Source organism: Microcaecilia unicolor, chromosome 11 (assembly GCF_901765095.1).
Source record: "Microcaecilia unicolor chromosome 11, aMicUni1.1, whole genome shotgun sequence".
In the NCBI taxonomy this organism is placed as follows: Eukaryota; Metazoa; Chordata; class Amphibia; order Gymnophiona; family Siphonopidae; genus Microcaecilia; species Microcaecilia unicolor.
The window spans coordinates 166392579-166410991 of record NC_044041.1 but is presented as its reverse complement, the minus strand read 5'-3'; the positions used below and the strand labels follow the sequence as shown (position 1 = coordinate 166410991).

At 43.8% G+C, this 18413-nt stretch overlaps 1 protein-coding gene and 1 long non-coding RNA gene across 2 annotated transcripts in view; one reads left to right on the top strand and one right to left on the bottom strand.

Annotated features, from left to right (window-relative positions):
• PPP1R14A (protein phosphatase 1 regulatory inhibitor subunit 14A) overlaps positions 1 to 18413 on the top strand; it is a 124937-nt gene that overhangs the window by 70668 nt on the left and 35856 nt on the right. The window lies entirely within an intron of this gene.
• LOC115481092 lies at positions 317 to 16956 on the bottom strand. Its single transcript, XR_003943884.1, has 3 exons — positions 16830 to 16956; positions 10848 to 10955; positions 317 to 380 (listed from the first exon to the last, which is right to left on the bottom strand). It is a non-coding gene; the product is annotated as an uncharacterized LOC115481092 (long non-coding RNA).

Below are 18413 nucleotides of genomic sequence, written 5' to 3'. Positions count from 1 at the left end.
ACAACATACCTGTAAAAGGGATAAAAGGATATATTTGATTTTGGGGAACTGCATTAACCTGCACTGTAATGACCAGATTTTTACCAATCATGTTTATTTACAATACAGGTAATGCAATAATATTAAAAGGCAGTATTTAGGGGACTTTACACAAGGGAAATGTGCCACAAGATAAAGAAAGTCTGAATTATTCATTAGGCTGGATTAATAGTAACTCACTTTGAGGCTCACATGAATTCTATCTGATGTAGGTTGGAGTGGTGAAGGAGCTCTTTGCTGGAAAAGAAGTCTTTTTGGCAGATTTTTTGAGAATGGGCTTGTCCCAGAGAGATTCAGTGAAGGTCCAGAGAGGTGCAGATTGTCCAGCAGGCAGGGTCTGTCTAGAGAGGAGAGAGCAAAGGGCTACGATAGTGGACTGTGAGAATGCTTCAGTGTTTTTATAATTTCTTGTTGGACCATAGACTGAGGTCAGGTGGGTGTATTGATCCAATGAAAACTCAGGGATAGCTGAAAACTAGTTCCATCTAGTTTGAGATGGAGCCTGGTGGCTGGTCACGTGTTTACTTTCAACAATTTTTATTGATGATACAACAGATTGAACATTTCACACTCCTGTACATATAAGTGATATATACCAACTGGATGTAAATTGGTACTTTATCATCAAGCAATTTGTATTATACCCTCCTCTCTCCCACTGTTTTAACTTATAAAGATTCTTGCATTTGAGTGTTGTGTCTGGAACCGTTGAGTCAGCAGAGTCCACATTTTCAATCCACTCTTATAATTCTTCCCTTTCAAAGGCTAGGGTAGAGAGCCTGTTTTCTTATAGCTCTCCCCCTGTATTCCCGACAGCCATGGATATAACTGTTGTCCTTTTACAGTATCCGGTCGCTGGATATATAATCCACAGATCATAGCCCGACAACAATCCCCATACCCCAACCCACAAACATGGATTAATAAACTAGTCTTTCTTTTCGTGAACAGGTTAAAGTCAAAATCTTAAATAAACATCTAGGAGGACTAATACTTATCAAACCCCCTTCCATTCCCCCCCCCCTCCCCACAAAACCAAGATATGTAGACCTTTTATCCAGCTACCCCCTCATATCCTACTACCAGATAAACCATCCATTTTATGGATGTGAGCATCAATTTCTTCTAATTGATGTAAGCTATTGAGAAGAACTAGTCAGAGCAGTAAGTTTGTTAAGAACATAACTTCTAGCTTTAGGAGAGATCACCTGAAGGTATCTCCTCCAGGTCATGTAAAAATTATTTTGAGTTTTGAAGTTAAACAAGGAGTCTTGGAGTTCCATCAAAAGCAAGGCATGAAAACGATTACGCCATTGCCAATAAGAGGGACCCTGATCCAAGGTCCAGTTCACTAAGATACATTTCATGCCCACCAAGGAAGCCTTATGGGCGAGTGCACTCAGGTGAATCGTGCCTCCCTCTATCGGGGAAAGACAACCCAGCAAAATACATTTAGGTGACATTCGGACCCGATGTCCCCCAAATCTACCTATAAACCTAGTAATCCTGACCCAGAACGCTTTAATAGCCCCGCATTTCCAAAAGGCGTGGAAAAAATCATTTTGCGACATTCCACATCTCTTGCATACTGCTGACTCTAAATATCCCATATGATACATTCGAGATTGTGAGGTGTAAGCACGGTAGGTAACTCTGGTCTGACACTCCCGAAGTTCTATACTTCGTGTCCACTTCAAAACTCCCCTCAGCCCTTGCAAAAGATCCTGAGACGAAATTGGTGCTTGTATGTCTCCCTCCCATCTGGCTGCCACCAAGCCCAGGTCTCTTTGCGGTCTTGTCATGGTCAGTCTCTTATATAACAGGGAGATGGAGACAGGGTCTCCCGACGGCATCTCCAGCAGGGCATCCATTTTGGCGGTCAGATCAACACCCAATGCCCTACGCGTAAGAGATGTCACATAGTGTCGTACCTGTTCATATGCGAAACAAGTACTCCAGTCTAATGAATTTAATCCAAGATCTTCCATGGACTTCATCTCGCCACCTGGTCCCAACACATGGTGCAAAAACAGTATCCCCCTCTCACCCCAGGACCTCACCACTTGATTATCCATGCCCGGACGAAATGCTTCATTGCCCTGCAAGGGGAGTAAGTTACTACATCTGCAGTCGAAAGACCAGATCTTCGCCAGATCTTTCCACACTCTTCTTAAGGGCTCTATCAAGACACTAAACCGTGTGTGTGTGGGCAGATCTTTCCACGGTGCATGCAGTATGTAAAAAATATGTAGGGGACCACATAGCTCTACTTCCATAGCCAAGGGAGAGAACCTCTCAGTCTGTTGGTACCAATCCCCCAAGTGACGCAATAAACAAGCCACATTATAAAATTTAATATCCGGGACTCCAAATCCCCCCTCCCCGCTTTTCCCTTTTAGGAATTCAAACTTAATCTGGGGTCTTTTCCTAGCCCAAAAGAATTTAGAAAGCATGTTTTGAAGCGCTTTTAAATCCCGTTGCTTGAGGTAAAGTGGGATCGTCTGCATGCAATAAAGCCACTTGGGAAACAGCACCATATTAATCAGAGCAATCCGCCCCATCAAAGACAATGGCAATCCGTCCCATCTCCCCAGTGTTTCCCTGGTACTAGTCAGCAGATGCGCTATGTTTGTCTCACCCAATTGTCTAGGTTCCTTAGTAAGTAATATACCTAAATATTTGAACGCCACATCTACTCTTCTAAAGGGGCAGTGTAAACTCTCCCACTGGTGGTCCTTCATAAATAGAGACATTACCTCTGTTTTATCTAAGTTAAGACTAAACCCAGAAAAGTCTCCAAACTCGGCAAATATTTCCATAAGAGCTGGCAAGGACACCTGTGGGTTTTCTATCACCACCAATAAGTCATCTGCAAACGCAGAAATCTTAAAGGATTCCTCCCCTATCTGTACCCCCCTTACCTCCTCCATTCCCTTAATATCCCTAATCAGGGGATCTAACACCATTACAAAAAGAAGGGGTGAGAGAGGACAGCCTTGTCTAGTTCCCCGAAATATCCCAAATGGCTCTGACACTTGGTCGTTAACTAGAACTTCAGCAGTATTACTTTGGTAGAGGGCTTGTATTGCTGCATGAAAAAACCCCATCACCCCATATGCCCTCAAAATAGCGAACATAAAGTCCCAGTTGACATGATCAAAGGCCTTTTCGGCATCAAAGCTTATTATTAAAGCTGGGGTTGAATATCGGTGCAATGTCTCTAAAGCCCCCAAGATTTGTCTCATATTTCGTATCACTGTTCTCCCCCTTACAAATCCCACCTGCGATTCTTCAATTATGCTGGGGAGAATTCTTCCTAGTCTATTTGCTAGGATCTTGGCAAATAATTTGGTCTCAAACGGCAGCAGGGAGATAGGTCTGTACGAGCCAGTTTGCAGGGGGTCTCTACCTGTTTTTAACAGCACCACTATTTGTGCCTTCCGCAAGGACTCAGGCAAAATTCCTTGCTGTACGTAGCTGTTAAACACTACTGTTAAACAAGGCACTACATCTTGGCTAAGAGCTGGTCACGTGTTTAAATGACATCATAAGAGTTCCTGGCTGACTGGCTATCTGCTGTATTACACACCCATACCTGACAAGATTAAGAGTCATTGTCTGAGTAGATGGAGTTTCTTTTGTCAGATTAGGTGGGTCATGGTCTGGGAGTTTCAGGTATGTGGCTGTATTTTTTAACTCCAATCTCTGATTGCTGTCAATATGCAGACTTTGTTCTTTAGGGATGGTGGTGACAGTATCCACCAAGCCAGTTCTATTGTTACAAGTTACCACTGGTTTTCAGGGGGAGGGTAAATGTCAGACCAGTTTCTCTGATACTGCTCCAAGACTTCTTTGCAAAAAAAAAAAAAAAAAAATATATATATATATATATATTTGTATCCAATTCCAGCAAAATCAATAACTCTGAAAATTCCTCATATCATGCTACATACCCACAATGAATGTGCATGAGAAATTTGCATACAGTGGATGTAGTTCTGCAAATTAAATGCATATTCATTGTGGGTATGCTAAGCCTGATGGACCCACCCAGCGAAAGGACTGGGCTTAGAACCCCTTCTTTATAAGGTGCGGCCACCCTTATTTTGTATGCAACTAGGGACAATAACAGATTTGGCTTGTTTGGTTTTTAACAGTTATTATTCTTAGCATTTGTATAGCGCTACCAGACGCACGCAGCGCTGAACACCTGATACAAAGAGACAGTCCCTGCTCAAAAGAGCTTACAATCTAAATAATACAGACAGACAAGACAGTTACGGGTGAGGGAAGTAATGGGTGAGAAGGGAGGAAGGGACAAGGGGAGGGCAATTGTGGCTAGGAGCTAAAAGCAGTAGTGAAAAGGTGGGTTTTCAGCATAGATTTGAAAACAGGTAGAGATGGAGCTAGACGTATAGGCCCAGGAAGTCTATTCCAGGCATAAGTTGCCTACCTAATCCCTATGCAATAATTCAACATTGTAATTAAATTCTAATTACCATGGTCATCTTATCTGTTGTCTAATATATTTATCGGTTAAAGTAGCTTCCATTAATATTATGAACCAGATAGCGTGGAGGTAAGTTTAAAAAAACAGGATACTTCTGCTCCCTTGGTCAGTTGGGGATACTTAGTGTTCACAGCTCCTGAGGGAGGAGTCCTGGCTCAATTCCAACTCTTGATTGCAGAGTTATGGAAGGAGCCCTGGTGCATGACGCCTGGTCAAAGACACTCAACCATAATGAAAAATGTTTGGATGGAGGGGAGGAGAACATTGTGTAGTGGCAAAGGCTCAGGGTGCTAGATCTCGGCTCTTAACTTCTGATTGAGCTTGAAGGACAACATCTCATGATTTGTTCTTTTTTTGTGCAAGAACAGAACATTCAACATGACATTTTTTTTTAATCTGGATCTTAAAATAAGTCTAAGCCATAATAGATGATGCACAAAAGGATTTTACCAACTTTTAATCTGGCACTTCTGTTCCCAAACCATGTCGGTTCAGGGTAAATCTCAGGACTATGGTTCATCTGGGAGTACCCATTAAGCAATAAATTCCATAAATAGTGCCCAAAAATTGGGGCTGGAAAAAAAGCACTAAGTGCTATTGCATAAATGGTGCTCAAAGTTACAGTGGGGGAAATAAGTATTTGATCCCTTGCTGATTTTGTAAGTGTGCCCACTGACAAAGACATGAGCAGCCCATAATTGAAGGGTAGGTTATTGGTAACAGTGAGAGATAGCACATCACAAATTAAATCCGGAAAATCACATTGTGGAAAGTATATGAATTTATTTGCATTCTGCAGAGGGAAATAAGTATTTGATCCCCCACCAACCAGTAAGAGATCTGGCCCCTACAGACCAGGTAGATGCTCCAAATCAACTCGTTACCTGCATGACAGACAGCTGTCGGCAATGGTCACCTGTATGAAAGACACCTGTCCACAGACTCAGTGAATCAGTCAGACTCTAACCTCTACAAAATGGCCAAGAGCAAGGAGCTGTCTAAGGATGTCAGGGACAAGATCATACACCTGCACAAGGCTGGAATGGGCTACAAAACCATCAGTAAGACGCTGGGCGAGAAGGAGACAACTGTTGGTGCCATAGTAAGAAAATGGAAGAAGTACAAAATGACTGTCAATCGACAAAGATCTGGGGCTCCACGCAAAATCTCACCTCGTGGGGTATCCTTGATCATGAGGAAGGTTAGAAATCAGCCTACAACTACAAGGGGGGAACTTGTCAATGATCTCAAGGCAGCTGGGACCACTGTCACCACGAAAACCATTGGTAACACATTACGACATAATGGATTGCAATCCTGCAGTGCCCGCAAGGTCCCCCTGCTCCGGAAGGCACATGTGACGGCCCGTCTGAAGTTTGCCAGTGAACACCTGGATGATGCCGAGAGTGATTGGGAGAAGGTGCTGTGGTCAGATGAGACAAAAATTGAGCTCTTTGGCATGAACTCAACTCGCCGTGTTTGGAGGAAGAGAAATGCTGCCTATGACCCAAAGAACACCGTCCCCACTGTCAAGCATGGAGGTGGAAATGTTATGTTTTGGGGGTGTTTCTCTGCTAAGGGCACAGGACTACTTCACCGCATCAATGGGAGAATGGATGGGGCCATGTACCGTACAATTCTGAGTGACAACCTCCTTCCCTCCGCCAGGGCCTTAAAAATGGGTCGTGGCTGGGTCTTCCAGCACGACAATGACCCAAAACATACAGCCAAGGCAACAAAGGAGTGGCTCAGGAAGAAGCACATTAGGGTCATGGAGTGGCCTAGCCAGTCACCAGACCTTAATCCCATTGAAAACTTATGGAGGGAGCTGAAGCTGCGAGTTGCCAAGCGACAGCCCAGAACTCTTAATGATTTAGAGATGATCTGCAAAGAGGAGTGGACCAAAATTCCTCCTGACATGTGTGCAAACCTCATCATCAACTACAGAAGACGTCTGACCGCTGTGCTTGCCAACAAGGGTTTTGCCACCAAGTATTAGGTCTTGTTTGCCAGAGGGATCAAATACTTATTTCCCTCTGCAGAATGCAAATAAATTCATATACTTTCCACAATGTGATTTTCCGGATTTAATTTGTGATGTGCTATCTCTCACTGTTACCAATAACCTACCCTTCAATTATGGGCTGCTCATGTCTTTGTCAGTGGGCACACTTACAAAATCAGCAAGGGATCAAATACTTATTTCCCCCACTGTAGGTGTCATTCTTAGAATAGCACTAAATGCCAGGAACTGCAACCATTTACACCAATGAAACCTTGGTGTAAATCCCTGCACCTAATATTGGGTGCCGATCTCCCCCCCCCCCCCCCTTATTCTATAACACTGTGCCTCCTTTTTTGAACTGTGCATAGTTACGTGTTTAGACTCTAATGCCAATTAGCACTGATAGGGCCCAATTATCAGTGCTAATTGGCTTATTCAATTTGCACATGCAATTTAAAGCACCAGAATTCATAGGTAAATGGGTATTTTTATCTCCCTCACTTTCCAATTTAGCTTGCCCCCTCTGGGACAGTTGAGAATCCTAGAAAGGAGGTGTTGATGCCCCTCTACAAGTCATTGGTGAGGCCCCACTTGGAGTATTGTGTTCAGTTTTGGAGGCCGTATCTTGCTAAAGATGTAAAAAGACTGGAAACGGTGCTACGAAAATGGTATGGGATTTGTGTTGCAAACCATACGAGGAGAGACTTGCTGACCTGAACATGTATACCTTGGAGGAAAGGAGAAACGGGGTGATTATGATACAGACGTTCAAATATTTGAAAGGTATTAATCCGCAAACAAACCTTTTCCGGAGACGGGAAGGCGGTAGAACTAGAGGACATGAATTGAGGTTGAAGGGGGGCAGACTCAGGACTAATGTCAGGAAGTATTTTTTCATGGAGAGGGTGGTGGATATGTGGAATGCCCTCTTGCGGGAGGTGGTGGAGATGAAAACGGTAATGGAATTCAAACATGCGTGGGATAAACACAAAGGAATCCTGTTTAGAAGGAATGGTTCCGTGGAATCTTAGCAGAGATTGGATGTTGACGCCGGTATTTGGAAACAAAACGAGAGCTGGGCAGACTTCTACGGTCTACGCCCTGATCGCATGGGCGTAGACTGAGGGGGCAAGGGGGGGCATTGCCCCCCCCCAATGACGACGACTGGAACGGCAACTTTTACCCGAAGTCGCAGTGACGAATGGGCAGGCAGCGCTGTGGTAGTAAAAGCAACAAAGAGGCAGGTTCGACGACTCGTCCTTCGCTTCCCTGCACTCTGCGTCCCGCCTTCCTCTGACGTCATTTCCTTTCGGGCAGGCAGGACGCTGAGAGGGCAGCGAAGTGAAGGACTGAGTCGAACCTGCCTCCTTGTTGCTTTTACTACCGCCGCCTGCCCGCCCGTTCGTCGCTGCAACTTCGGGAGTGGAATAGAAGTGAGCCAGCCTATCTCGTCCACTGTAAGTAAGGAAGACATTTCCACTCCCCCGCGCAGCCGTCGCCGTTCACTTAACACAGCAAGCAAACATATATTCTTCTAATTCCGGTAGCATCCACGAACTCACGATGGAGGCTTGGAAAAAGTTTTTAGCAAGTATGGCTAGTCTTCCCCTTCTTTTACCCTTTCTGTATGTTGGAGTAAGTTATATCCTGATGGGCAGCATAAGTGTGGTGAGATTGGGCTGTCAACCTCAGTAAGCCATGTCTCGGAGATGGACAGGAAACCTATATCAGTTGATTCCAGGAGGTCTCTTAGAATTAAGACTATTCCTGACCAATCTGGCATTTACATATATGGCTGGCACAGGGTTAGGGGTGCCTTTAGGGATTGTGGCAGTGTCATTTCTAGCAAGCATTTTGAGATTGTGTAATCCGGGTTGGTAAGAGCCTTTTGATGGATGGGGTGTAGTGGGGTGAGAGAGAACTCATTTGCTCATTATTTTAACAAATAATTTACAAGACTTATACAGAAGTTATTGAAGCAATGCATCTTTGAAACTTAAAAGTGGCACCATCATTTCCCAGGCTTGTGCTCTCGATACTCTTTCATTCACTCATTTCTGTGTAGTATTTAGTCTGCACACTTGATTCACAAACGCATAAGAATGTAATAGTTGCCCTACTAGGTCAGACCTAGGGTACAACTTACCCAGTGACCTGTTTCCAACATTGGCCACTCCTGATTACATATACCAAGTGTGTTTTTTTTTTTTTGGGGGGGGGGGGAAGAGAGAGAATATACGTTCTTTGGGCTTCTAGATAAATCAGAACCAGCCTCTACCAAAGTTCTGTTGCTTCGAGCCTACATTCAGTTACTTCCATTTTAGCACCCCCACCCCATCTAGGTTGTCAAGGTCTTGGTCAGAGACCTCCAGAGCTTGTATGTAACTGTACCCTGTTTACGATCACTATGTGGCGTTGTGTGATATTCTTCTCAGCTCTGGTTAGAAGTTCCTGGATGGATGGAGGAGAGGGCAGGGGAGAATGGAGAGTTGCTGGACACAGATGGAGGGGAGGTCAGGGGAGAGAGGAGAATTGCTGAACATGGATGGATGAATGGAGGGGGCAGGGGACAGAGGACATTTGATGGATATGGGTGGATGGAGGAGAGGGCAGGGGAGAATGGAGAGTTGCTGGACGAATGGATGGATGGATGGAGGGAGGGAGGGGAGAGAAGTTAGGGTGCACATGGATGGAGGGGTGGGAAGAGAGGAGAAATGCTGGACATGGATGGAGTGGAGGGCAGGGAAGAGAGGAGAAATGTTGGACAAGGATGGAGGGAAGGAAAGACAAAGGAAGGAGATGCACATGGATGGAGGGGAAGGGAGAGAGGAGAAATGCTGGACATGGATGGAGGAGAGGGAAGACAGAGGAAGTAGATGCACATGGATGGAGGGGAGTGAGGAGAAATGCTGGATATGGATGGAGGGAAAACTGCTGAGTTTAAGGGCTGGTTTGGAACACGTTGAGGGCAGATACTGAAACTCGAGGAAGGATAGGGACAGGGCTACAGATGGTAGACAAGACGCATAAAGACACAGGAGAATGGTGGACATGATAAGAGAAAAATATCAAATGGAAAGAAGACACTGCATAAAACAGAAGACACTGGGACCAAAGCGAATAGAAACACTAAATGATCAGACAACAAAAGTAGAAAAAAGTATTTTATTCAGAATTTATTAATTGGAATATGTCAGCTTCTTGAAATGTGCATCTGTGATATTTTGCATGTAAGTTTCAATTTTTCTTGTATTGCTGCATGCTGAGTCTGACTTCTTGAGTTAACTTTCCAGTTCAGTATTTTGCCTTCATATTTTTAGCTTTCTAGTTCCTTGTCATGTCTGTTGTCATGTGTTTTTCATGTGTGATCAAGGTGTAGTATTTGCAGCCCTGTTTGTTTTGCTTTTTTTTCACGAGGTAGTGTATTGGTGTTTTACAGCCTGGTGTAATTACAGTTCTGCCTTTTCACGCACAAGATTGTAGCTCATCCTGTCCTTGGAATTAGTGCTGTTATGGTTTAGTAAAGATATGAGTGTGTTTTTGCACAAGTTTGTGTATAGCGTTTTGCAGTGGAGAGATTGTGTGTTTGAAGAGGGAGTGCTGGGTAAGGAGGAAAGAAGGAAGGGAGAAAGAGCTGGCTTGATATCTCATACATATTCATTATGGTTATTCCCAAAAAAAGCCAGCTCTTTTTCCCTTCTTTCCTTCCTCCATATTAGCGTATTCATTTGAATATATATATGCAAATGAATATGCTAATATACTGCGCCCCATCCTTTGCCCCCCCCCCCAAATGAAACAGTCAAACTATGCCCATGCCTGATCGTGACTGAATAGATAGGGATGGGCTGGAGTGTAAATTTTAAGGGGCTTCGATGTTAGCTTCAGAACTTAGTACAAGAACGGTACTGGGCAGACTTCTATGGTCTGTGCCCTGAAAAAGGCAAGGACAAATCAAACTCGGGTATACATATAAAGTATCACATACCATGTATCTTGTTGGGCAGACTGGATGGACCATACAGGTCTTTATCTGCCGTCATTTACTATGGTACTGTGTTACCCATTAAGGGCTCTTTATTTTTGTGTGCATGGAAAGAGTAGTGGAAGAGAATGTTTGGCCAGATATCTAAACTCTACCCACCTCGGGTTTCACTGTTGGCCCCACCACTGGAAGACTAGCTACACATATAAATATTTACACACTACTCAACATTTTACCTTTAATGCATTTCTATATCTACTTTTAATATACATTAATGGTTTCTTTTAAAATTGGATGCGTAAGCTTACCTGGAAGCAAAAGCTGTTCTCGGAGGAGGGGGGAACTTTTGCTTATTCTATTCGGCAACTTATATCTGCCTTTTCCAATTGAATTCAAGGCAGATGACATTGTGTCCTCTATGGAGATGGAGAGATTACAACAAATTGTACAGAAAACTTTAGGATATTTGTTTTCTAAAATTGGATCTTATAGAATAAAATGTGAGAAGGAATACATCTTGTAACAGTTTCATCCCATATTTTAATGCTCTGAAAACAAAGAATTGTCTAACATTGATTTGTCTCAAATTTTTTTTTTTTTACTGTTGGGATTTCAAATTAAAAAAAAAATAGTTGTGTGAACCTTTAGGGCCTCTTACAAAGCCGCACTGCCGATTCTCGTTGCGGCAAAGTGAGAGGAAGCCCATTTAATTCCTATGGGCTTCCTCATTTACTGCGCGGGAATCTCTAACCGGGCTTTGTAAAAGAAGCCCTTCATTTGATAGCTTATTTTATTTTATTTTATTTTATTTTTTCTCTCTCTAAGAGCAAATGCTATGTAGTGCTTTATAAACAAATGAGCCATTTTAAATGCTATTTGGAACTTTATGGGGAGCCAGTGCAAATCCTTCAAAGGAGAAGCAGCTTCAGATTTCCAAGGCCATAAATTAGTCTGGCTGCTGTGCTCTGCAACAATTGAAGTTTAGATTCTAACTCAACAGATGCGCTGGTAAGAGTTGATCAAATTGGGATAGTAATAGTTCTTGAACAAGAACCCTAAAGTAGTCTGAGCTTAAATGTTTTCTTCACAAGGTCATTAATTTTGAACTACAAAGCTAAAGTTTTTGAGTCCAGAATTATTCCTATTTGTCTTCAATTTATAGTATTTCTTCAGTTGACAACATGTTAGAATCTTTCTTCTTTCCAAGGTTCTTTTTTTTCTAGCGTTCTGCATTTTTTTAAAGCATCAATAATCTGAGGAAAAATTCTCCATGGTATTTAATTTTGTTTGTCATTGTCAGAGGAGCTAAGGTATTTAATGTTGTATCCTAATTTTGAATCATCTATGTTGAATTAATTAATATTTAACTCAGAGGCGTATCTGAACTTCGGCAGTAGGGGGAGCCAGAGTGAGGGGGCACATTATAGCCCCCTCCCCCTGCCGTCGCCACCATTAATGACCCCCGCGGCCACTACTGCCGACCCCCCCCCCCCCCCACCGTCGTCGTCACCTACCTTTGCTGGCAGGGGACCCCAACCCCCGCCAGCCAAGGTCCGTTTCCTCCTGCCGCTGCCTTTAAAAATATTCCTTCAGCTGGTGGGGGACCCCAACCCCCGCCAGCCTTGCTGAGGTCTTTCAAGTTCTTCTTCGTCCTCCATGCTGTTCAAAGCTGCTGAATCCAGTTTCGGATTCTGACGTCGCTGCATGTTGTACATGCAGGACGTCAGACTCACAGAAACAGAGTCTGTGAGTCTGACGTTCTGCACGTACAACATGCAGCGACGTCAGACTCCGAACTGGATTCAGCAGCTTTGAACAGCACGGAGGACGAAGAAGAACTTAAAAGACCTCGGCTTGGCTGGCGGGGGTTGAGGTCCCCCGCCAGCTGAAATAATATTTTTAAAGGCAGCGGCAGGAGGAAGTGGACCCCGGCGGGGGAGGGTTGATGGCGGGAGGGGGGTCCAGGGTGAAATCTTCGGGGGCCCAGGCCCCCGTGGCCCCACGCAGATACGCCCCTGGTTTAACTTATCCTCCACTCTGCTCCAAAATTGGTCTTTATTTTGTCTACCCAAATTTCTACAATTTGTTTAATTTATTTGGTGATCTTGGAAGTTCTAAATCTAGAAGGTAATGATCCTGACCAAATTAGTGGCTGCCAAACTGTGTGCCCTGTTTACTAAGCAGCGTTATAGGCACCTTAGCATTTTTAACGTGCGTTAACCTTATACATGCCTACAATATGCTTATAGTAATAGTGCCCTTGCATAAGTATCTGGTGAGGCCCCATTTAGAGTACGGCGTGCAATTCTGGAGACTGGTCCTACGGAAAGATATAAACAGGATGGAGTCGGTACAGAGGGCTGCTACAAAATTAGTAAGCGGTCATATAGGGACAGGCTTAGGAATCTCAACATGTATACGCTGGAAGAGAGGGGATATGATAGAGGTTTAAATAACTCAGTGGCTTCAATATACAGGAGGCAAGCCTTTTTTCAAATGAAGGAAAACTCTGGAATGAGGGAGCATATGATGAAGTTAAGAGGAAATAGGCTTAGGAGAAATCTAAGAAAATACTCTTTCATGGAAAGGGTGGTGGGTGCATAGAATGGCCTCCCTTTGCAGACGAGGACTGTCAGAATTTATGAAAGCATGGGACAGGTATATGGGATCCCTTAAAGGAAGAGTTAGTGATTGCTGAGGATGAGCAGACTGGATGGGCCATTTGGCCCTTATCTATTGTCATGTTTCTATGTTTCTAATCCTATGCTCAAATTAAATCTCTGGATAACCAACTTTAGTCAGGGCAGTGACACAATTTTTCTAAAAAGATCCATCCACTTAAATGTTTTTGAATGATCAATTTTAATAGCTTTTCATCATGCCCAGCTTGTTTTGATAAGTGGTGCTCGTTCTACTTCAGTGCTTTTCTGTTCAGATTGCAGCTGTCTCTCGGTTCTTTCTCTTTTGTCTATCTGACAGCCTCAGCTACCTCCATTTATATTTGTGAAATCTCCTTTCCCCTTGCACATGGCCATTGAGTTTGGGCAACTTCCACAGGCAGTTTTGGTGGTAAATTATTCATACTGCCAATTAAATAGCTCTTAACAATAACCATGTTTCCCTTTTAATTGCTTCTGTATATGTTATCAGATATAAAAATTGATGTCACAATGACTTTTTCCTTTCACCTCTTAGCTGTCTTCTATCCAGGGTAAACTTCCCTAGATGCTTTAATCTGCCTCACATATAAATCAATATTCTGTTCCTTTATTTAACTTAGCTGCCCTTTTCTGCTTTTCCCAGTTCCAATATCTTGATAGATCAAAACAGTGCTCAGATTCCGTCTGGCTCGCAAACAGCTGGAGAAGAAACAGCACAGTCTTGTATGGTATTAGAAATCTTATCAAGCTACTTAGTCACAAGTATTTTATCCTACTTTAGGAGTTTCTTACTAAAGCTTAGATCGAGTAATCTGCAGCAGGGCCCATAGGAAAAAAATGGGCCCTGCTGCAGATAACTCAAGCTAAGCTTTAGTAAAAGACCCCCTTCGTGTGACAGTCTGAAATTGCATTCCTTAAGTTTTTCATGATGGAGCCTAAAACTAAACATGCCATTACTGGATGAACTAGAAACCTAACTGTGCAGAGGAGGGATAGAGAAGAATTTCGAACAGGTGTTGCCTTGCAAAAATGTTCCCCAGTTCCTAATAGGATCGACCCCACCTTAAACCAGTGGAACCCGGCCAATGCCTCTATTTAAAAAACAAAAACCTTGCTTAAAACTAGAACTAAGGAGAAAACAGTGGCTCGGTACAGCATAGTTCAGTGAGATATCTTTAGAAGATTTTCTCATAGGAATAATTTAACCTGAGGTAACTCAGGAGTACGGTTAAAACATTTAGTTCTGTCTGCTCTTCAGATTAACTAACCTCTAGTCAAAAAGTTATTGTGGCAAAACGGAGGTTTCAAGCCTATGAACTGTATTAATCTCTTCATGCAGTGTATTTCTCTTGTTTGGCCAACAGGTGTGGGTTTTTTTCTGTTTTAAAGCTGTTGCAGAAAAGACTGTTTTCAGTTTAAGCCCTGTGGGAAGGCAACCTGTGGTGCCATTGTGCTCTGGGCTCTGATTGGCCCTGGAGTTCAAATCTAGCCAGGATTTTCCCCAGTCTCAGAGTGCCAGTGTTGCCAGGGCTGTGGGTTTCCCGCATAATTGGGCGGCTTCCCGTGACCGGCTGCGGGCAATTTTTGACGGCTGAGGGAAATTGGGCGGCATTTTCCTGACAGCTGTGCGGGTTTGGGCGCTTTCTTTCCCGCGGGCGGGGTAATGGGTTTTTTTATGATTCCGATTTGGAAGCCCAGAAGAGAACAGCATTTCCTGCTGATTACCTCCCCTCTTCAGCCTGTAGCCCGCCTCCGCGGGGCCTCTATTGGTCCAATTTGGTGACGGTCCAATAGAAGATCCGCAGAGTCCCGTCCCCCCCCCCCCCCCGAGACAGAAGCTGTGACTAGGTGCACCAGCTGCGCCCGCTAATGACGTCGGTCGGAGGCGGGGCCAGGGCAGCAGCAGGCCGGCCCTTTGGGAGCGAGAAGAGAGCTCGTGCGTTGTCGCCATTACCATGTGGGCGACAAGATGGACATGTCCCTGGATGACATTATCAAGATGAACCGGAACCAGTAGGGCGGCGGTGGCGGCAGTGGAGGTCGGACCCGCGGTGGCGCTACGGGCTGAGGCGGAGCAACTGCGGGCTGCGAGGGCGCTGGGACAGGCCCGCTGCGAAACAGGGCAGCCCTGAGCCATGGCACGAACCAGCCCATGCTGTACGGGGGAGGGGAGGGGAGAGCCTGGGGGGGCCCTCTCTTGGGGAATAGGGACCGCCGCCTCATTTTCTTTCTCCCTCCCTTTTCTCCGTGTCTATTTTATGGCGCGGGTGAAAGTAAGTGGTATCACGTGTTGGGCCGCACGCGCTCTGGAGCGGGAGTGGTAAGGTTGCGGAGCTTATAAAAGATCCGGAAGGATCATAGTCTCGTGACAATTAATAAAAGGTAGGGTAAGTTGGTATTATGCTTTAAGGTTATCAATAGAAATCAAACAAAATAAAACATGAAAAAGAAAATATGATACCTTTTTTTATTGGACATAACTTAATACATTTCTTGATTAGCTTTCGAAGGTTGCCCTTCTCTACGTACTATGCTTTAAAAGTAAAAGCTGTTCTTATTTTGGGGGAGGAGCTTAAAGAAATAGATGAGCTTTATAAACGTGGGGTTAATGACGTCAGAGGCGGGGTTTGGTTTTGGGCGGGAAAAATGTTTTAAAGCTAGCAACACTGCCGAGTGCAGAGGGTAAACATTTCTGCACTGAGGCCCAGTTCAAGAACTGTGAGCATTTATTTTCCTGAAACTCCCCAGCTGCTATCCAGGTAGTGACAGTGTTTAGATAGTTTTAATATTGATCCTTATTCAGTTATCTGTTTTTGTTTTTCCACATGTTTTTATATCATCCAATGTTCTATTTCTGTGATAATAAATCAATGGGTTTATGAGTTCTGATGCCTTGAACTGACTAAGAATCCTGGTGGCTTGTGTTTTGGGTCTGTGAGTGCTTTCTAGGAACTGTGGGACCCCTGGGAGTGTGGCCCCAGTGTTCTAGAAATCAGCGGGGAATAACTTGAGTCGGAGACTAGCTAGAGGCAAGCGGGACCCAGTCAATGGGAGGAGGGTATCTGTATAGAGTGCCGATGGGTGGGCCTGAACAGTGCTGAGGACAGACCAGTGGCCACAGGGCTGGCCCCAGGGGGCTGCTGTGTTCTGTGACAGTTCTCTAGACAAATGCAAAGCCTAAAAGAGGTATGGTACTAAATATAGTAACATAATAGGCATCTCGGACTAGTGAAATGAGAACTAATCCAGCGCACAAGCTCTGCCAAAATAGTAGGTAAGATAAAGCTGGTGCTGTGGTAGTGCTGTTAAGGCATAGCAAGTGGAATACATTTTGCAAAGTATTCAATTGTACTCTGGATTATTTCCGTATGTGAAAGGGAAAGGTGTAGCTTGTATGTGTGTGTGGGGGAGGGGGGGATACTACACGTCCACCTGAGCAGGATGAAGAGACAGATGGTGAAATGTTAATGGCAGTTTGTGCCCTGGTATTGTCCCATTAGTAGTCCTCATGCCACCTGGTCTGAAATGCTTCCTATGTGGAACAGTGAATGGTCACCATATAGCTTTCATGTTAGGGCCAGACAATAAATAGTTCACTTTTTAGAAGGTAATAAAAATAACACATCTTACCTTTTTTCCTAACACAGCTACCATAGGAAATGCTCCCTTCTGGTTATGCTTCTTGGTGCAGTCTAGCACCTCCTGGCTTTGGCCATAGCCACCACCTTACCATATTGAGATTCTCATGCTGTCGCACCAAAAAAGTCTCTCTCATGGTCTGTTCACATCAGGCTGTGGTCCTATCATACAACAACTAGGATTTCTGCACCCAAAATGCATCACTCTGCATTTCTTTAGATTAGAGTTTAACTGCCAAGTATTAGCTCATAGTTTCTAAGCTTCTTGTAGGTCACTTCTCATGCTCTCAACTCTTGCAAATCTTCATCTGCAAAAAGGCAAAACTTTTTTTTTCTCTACTTCTAGCCCTCAAAGGTTAGAAAGAAAAGGACTAAGGACTAAATTCTCCCCCCCCCCCCCCCAGATGATCTATGCTATAAAATGCAATTTCCCACAAAATGGCAAGAGAATAATTTAACTACCAAGCCATCAGATACAGCTAAATCAGCCTGCAGAAGTAAGTTTACCTCGCTATTCCTTTTCAAGCTACTCTGAGTGGACTAGCCTAGTGGTTCAAGCACTGGGCTGATAAAAACAGGGAAGTTGGGGTTCAAATGCCACTACGTATGGCCTTGGGCAAGTCATTTAAACCGTCATTGCCTCCAATACAAACTTGGGTCATTTTTTTCATAATGCTTTAATAGGAGGGAAGTATTTCTGTGTACAAAAGCAGGATGAAGGCAATTGTATCTAATCTTGACAGCCATAGGAGGAAAAGGCAGTGGCAAAAACCAGAAGGATGTGTAGATGCATAGGGAGAAAAATGGCCAGGAAATGGTAGTTCCTTTGCATAGGTCTTGAAACCTCATTTGTTTCATAATGTTTTTATTAATTGAACATTTCATATATTACACTTGAATGAAACAAATATAGATAAATATCCAAGGAAACTGAAGAAAAATTTGCTCCATAAAAATTTAGCCCACAATAATTGGGGGGGGGGGGGGGGGGGAAGACAGCTGGTTAAAGCTAGAAAGCTCAACATAGTGTAATAGGATTTTCCCTAGTATTCCAAAAATCTACAAACTGAGTGGGTTCCAAGAAAATCTTTACCACCATATTTGACAATTATTATTATTATATTTGTACCCCGTGCTTTCCCACTCAAGTCAGGCTCAATGCGGCTTACATAATATGGATTTCATAGTATTGGTAGAAAAGAATGAGTTAATTATAGCAGAATAAAAAAGATAGGTAGGTAGAGATGGGGAAAGGTGAAGGGAGTAGGAGAGGCATGAGCAAAAGGGTAGGTGAGCATTGGAGGAGGGGTGGAGGAGGCGGGATAGGACATGGGATAGGTATAGGGAAACTTGGTGGGAGATATAATCTGGGTCATTGTTGTTGTTTTCTGAATATGTGTTGGGCAGATGGGTTCATAGAGTTAGTTTGGGTCATTTGGAAAGGCTTGAACAAATGGGGTTTTAGTGATTTCCGGAAGAGTAGATAATCACTGATTGATCGGATGGGTCTAGGGAGGGCATTCCAGAGTTGGCTGCCTAATAAGGAATCAAACAATGAGTCTTTCATTTTGAAATT